The sequence below is a fragment of the Arachis hypogaea genome, chromosome 2, assembly GCF_003086295.3.
Source record: "Arachis hypogaea cultivar Tifrunner chromosome 2, arahy.Tifrunner.gnm2.J5K5, whole genome shotgun sequence".
In the NCBI taxonomy this organism is placed as follows: Eukaryota; Viridiplantae; Streptophyta; class Magnoliopsida; order Fabales; family Fabaceae; genus Arachis; species Arachis hypogaea.
Window position 1 is genome coordinate 53,101,621 of NC_092037.1, and position 5,331 is coordinate 53,106,951.

A 5,331-nucleotide genomic window follows, 5' to 3' on the forward strand; every position below is an offset into this window, starting at 1 on the left:
CCAATTCTTAACTGAGTTCTTGCAGATCTGCGAGACTGTTAAGACTAATGGAGTAGATCCTGAAGTCTACAGGCTCATGCTTTTCCTTTTTGCTGTAAGAGACAGAGCTAAAACATGGTTGGACTCTCAACCTAAAGATAGCCTGGACTCCTGGGATAAGTTGGTCACGTCCTTCTTGGCTAAGTTCATTCCTCCTTAAAAGCTGAGCAAGCTTAGAGTGGATGTTCAGACATTCAAACAAAAAGATGGTGAATCCCTCTATGAAGCTTGGGAAAGATACAAACAGATGACCAAAAGATGTCCTTCTGACATGTTTTCAGAATGGACCATGATAGATATATTCTATTATGGTCTATCTAAGTTCTCTAAGATGTCACTGGACCATTCTGCAGGTGCATCCATTCATCTAAAGAAAATGCCTGTAGAGGCTCAAGAACTTATTGACATGGTTGCAAAAAACCAATTCATGTACACTTCTGAGAGGAATTCCGTGAATAATGGAACGCCTCAGAGGAAGGGAGTTCTTGAAATTGATGCTCTGAATGCCATATTGGCTCAGAATAAAGTGTTGACTCAGCAAGTCAACATGATTTCTCAAAGTCTAAATGGATGGCAAAATGCATCCAACAGTACTAAAGAGGCATCTGCTGAAGAAGAAGCTTATGATCCTGAGAACCCTACAATGGCAGAGGTAAATTACATGGGTGAACCTTATGGAAACATCTATAATTCATCATGGAGAAATCATCCAAATTTCTCATGGAAGGATCAACAAAAGCCTCAACAAGGCTTTAATAATGGTGGAAGAAATAGGCTCAGCAATATCAAGCCTTATCCATCATCTTCTCAGCAACAAACAGAGAATTATGAACAGAATACCTCTAACTTAGCAAATTTAGTCTCTGATCTGTCTAAGGCCACTTTAAGTTTCATGAATGAAACAAGGTCCTCCATCAGAAATCTGGAGGCACAACTGGGCCAGCAGAGTAAGAAAATCACTGAAACTCCTCCTAGTACTCTCCCAAGCAATACTGAAGAGAATCCAAAAAGAGAGTGCAAGGCCATTGATATAATCAATATGGCCGAATGCAAGGAGGAGGGAGAGGACACGAATCCCAATGAGGAAGATCTCATGGGACATATCTCAAGCAGGAAGGAGTTCCCTCAAAATCCAGGGAAATTCTTAATACCCTGTACCATAGGCACCATGACCTTTGAGAAAGCTCTGTGTGACCTAGGGTCAGGCATAAATCTTATGCCACTCTCTGTAATGGAGAAGCTGGGATCATTGAGGTACAGCCTGCCTTATTCTCATTACAATTGGCAGACAAGTCAGTAAGACAAGCTTATGGATTAGTAGAGGACGTATTAGTAAAAGTTAAAGGCCTTTACATTCCTGATGATTTCATAATCTTAGACACTAGGAAGGAGGAGGATGAATGCATCATCCTTGGAAGACCTTTCCTAGCCACAACAGAAGCTGTGATAGATGTTAACAGAGAAGAATTAGTCCTTCAATTGAATGGGGACTGATGAGCGGATAATTTGTATACTTTTGGCATTGTTTTTAGTATGTTTTTGGTATGATCTAGTTAGTTTTTAGTATATTTTTATTAGTTTTTAGTTAAAATTCACTTTTCTGGACTTGACTATGAGTTTGTGTGTTTTTCTGTGATTTCAGGTATTTTCTGGCTGAAATTGAGGGACCTGAGCAAAAATCTGATTCAGAGACCAAAAAGGACTGCAGATGCTGTTGGATTCTGACCTCCCTGCACTCGAAGTGGATTTTCTGGAGCTACAGAAGCCCAATTGGCGCGCTCTCAACGGCGTTGGAAAGTAGACATCCTGGGCTTTCCAGCAATATATGATAGTCCATACTTTTCCCAAGATTTGATGGCCCAAACCGGCGTTCAAAGTCACCTCAAGAAATCCCAGCGTTAAACGCTGGAACTGGCACCCAAATGGGAGTTAAACGCCCAAACTGGCACTAAAGCTGGCGTTTAACTCCAAGAAGAGTCTCTGCACGAAAAATGCTTCATTGCCCAGCCCAAGCACACACCAAGTGGGCCCAGAAGTGGATTTTTATGTCATTTACTCATCTCTGTACACCTTAGGTTAATAGTTTTCTATATATAGGACCTTTTACTATTGTATTAAAAATCTTTTGATCACTTTAGATCTCTAGATCATCTTTGGACATTTTAGTTCTTAGATCATTGGGAGGCTGGCCATTCGGCCATGCCTAGACCTCATGCTTATGTATTTTCAACGGTGGAGTTTCTACACACCATAGATTAAGGTGTGGAGCTCTGCTGTACCTCGAGTATTAATGCAATTACTATTGTTCTTCCATTCAATTCCGCTTGTTCTTGTTCTAAGATATCACTTGTTCTTCAACTTGATGAATGTGATGATCCGTGACACTCATCATCATTCTCACCCATGAACAAGGTGACTGACAACCACTCTTGTTCTACAAGCGATCAAGGCCATAGTGAATATCTCTTGGATTCCTGATTGCACGATGCATGGTTGATCGCCTGACAACCGAGTGCTCGTCTGACAAACGAGCCAACCATTCCGTGAGATCAGAGTCTTCGTGGTATAGGCGAGAACTGATGGCGGCATTCAAGAGAATCCGGAAGGTCTAACCTTGTCTGTGGTATTCCGAGTAGGATTCAATGATTGAATGACTGTGACGTGCTTCAAACTCCTGAGGGCGGGGCGTTAGTGACAGACGCAAAAGAATCACTGGATTCTATTCCGGCCTGATTGAGAACCGACAGATGAATTCCGCTATGCTGTGACAGAGCATATGCAATCGCTTTCACTGAGAGGATGGGAGGTAGCCACTGACAACGGTGAAACCCTTGCTTAAGCTTGCCATGGAAAGGAGTAAGAAGGATTGGATGAAGACAGTAGGAAAGCAGAGTGACGGAAGGGAAGGCATCTTCATGCGCTTATCTGAAGTTCCTACCAATGAATTACATAAGTATCTCTATCTTTACCTTTGTGTTATTTTCGTTCATCACCATTATCATTTGAGTTTGCCTGACTAAGATTTACAAGATGACCATAGCTTGCTTCAATACTAACAATCTCCGTGGGATCGACCCTTACTCGCGTAAGGTTTATTACTTGGACGACCCAGTGCACTTGCTGGTTAGTTGTGCGAAGTTGTGTAATGCCATGGTATTGAGCCACCAAGTTTTTGGGGTTCATGACCGGGGATTATGAGAGTTGTGAAAAAGTATTGTTCACAATTTCGCGCACCAAGTTTTTGGCGCCGTTGCCGGGGATTGTTCAAGTTTGGACAACTGACGGTTCATCTTGTTGCTTAGATTAGGTATTTTTCTTCAGAGTTCTTAAGAATGAATTCTAGTGTTTCAAGGTGATGTTCTTATCATCACCAAAGCTGATTGATCCTCATCAATTTAGCTCTTGAATGCAATGTCCTGCTGAAGCTTGGCCGGCCATGTCTAATTTCTTTAGACTAAAGCTTTAGACTAACATTGCATGATTCCTGGAATTCTCATTAAGAATTTTGATACCTTTTTCCACTTAATTTTCGAAAAACACAAAAAAATTTTACAAAATCATAAAATCCAAAAAATATTTCTTGTTTGAGTCTAGTGTCTCATCATAAGTTTGGTGTCAATTGCATGAATTCATGTGTCTAAGTGATCTTCAAGATGTTCTTGATGATTTACTTGCTCTGATCTTTGAATTCAATTGACTTGATTGTTTTGTGTCTCATATGCATTTTCATTTTGTTAGTGTCAGTAGTATACAAACTGCTAAGTTTGGTGTCTTGCATGCATTGTTATTTGATTCTTGTTGCATTTTGGTTTGTCCTTATTATTAAAAATCCAAAAATATTTTTAATTTGTGTCTTTTCAAGTCAATAATACAGAGAATTGAAGATTCAGAATATACAGTAGAGGAATTGCACAGAAAAAGCTGGGCGTTCAAAACGCCCAGTGAAGAAGGACAGACTGGCGTTTAAACGCCAACCAGGGTACCTGGTTGGGCGTTTAACGCCCAAAAGGGTAGCATTTTGGGCGTTAAACGCCAGAATGGATACCATTCTGGGCGTTTAACGCCAGGATGGCTAGAGGGGAAGATTTTGTTTTCAAATCAAATTTTTTCTAAGTTTTCAAAATCTTTTCCAAATCAAATCTTTTTCAAATCAATTTTCCAATCAAATCTTTTTCAAAACCAATTTCTTTCCATTTTTAAAGATACTTACTATCAATCAATGATTTGATTCAACATTTCAAGTATGTTGCCTTTTTTGTTGAGAGAGGTTTAATGTTTGAGTCATATCGTTTCTTGTTAGTCAAGTTTTTAATTTTCAAATCAAATCTTTTTAAAATGTTTTTCAAATCATATCTTCTCAATCACATTTCTTTTAAAACCAATCATACCTTCTTAACCACATCTTTTTCAAAATAGTTTTCAATCAAATCTTTTTGATTTCTAATTTCAAAATCTTTTTCAAAAATCACTTGATTTCTTTTCCATTTTCATTTTCGAAAATTAAGTAATGTTTTTCAAAAATGTTTTCAAAATTTTTTCACTTAATTTTCGAAAATGACTTCCCTCCTTCTCACATCCTTCTATTTATGGACTAACACTATCCCTTAATGCAAAATTCGAACTCCATCTCCTTTGTTAAGTTCGAATTTTCCGCTTCTGTCTTCTACTCTTCTTTTCCTCTGACACCTTAAGGAATCTCTATACTGTGACATAGAGGATTCCACATTTTCTTGTTCCCTTCTCTTTCTTATGAGCAGGAGCAAAGACAAAGGCATTCTTGTTGAGGCTGATCCTGAACCTGAAAGGACCTTGAAGAGAAAGCTAAGAGAAGCCAAAGCACAACTCTCTTTAGAGCACCTGAACGAACTCTTCAAGGAGGAAGAACTCATGGCAGCCGAAAACAACAACAATGCCAACAATGCAAGGAAGGTGCTTGGTGACTTTACTGCACCTACTCCCGATTTCTATGGGAGAAGCATCTCTATCCCTGCCATTGGAGCAAACAACTTTGAGCTTAAGCCTCAATTAGTTTCTCTAATGCAACAGAATTGCAAGTTCCATGGACTTCCATTGGAAGATCCTCATCAGTTTTTAGCTGAATTCTTGCAAATCTGTGACACTGTCAAGACTAATGGGGTTGACCCTGAGGTCTACAGACTGATGCTATTCCCTTTTGCTGTAAGAGACAGAGCTAGAGCATGGTTGGACTCTCAACCTAAAGAAAGCCTGGACTCTTGGGAAAAGCTAGTCAATGCCTTCTTGGCAAAGTTCTTTCCACCTCAAAAATTGAGT

General features: G+C 39.4%; 1 non-coding gene across 1 annotated transcript; it reads right to left on the bottom strand.

Annotated features, from left to right (window-relative positions):
- Positions 1–208: 208 nt before the first annotated feature.
- Positions 209–312, bottom strand: LOC112763885 (small nucleolar RNA R71). Its single transcript, XR_003182953.1, has one exon. It is a non-coding gene; the product is annotated as a small nucleolar RNA R71 (small nucleolar RNA).
- Positions 313–5,331: the final 5,019 nt, after the last annotated feature.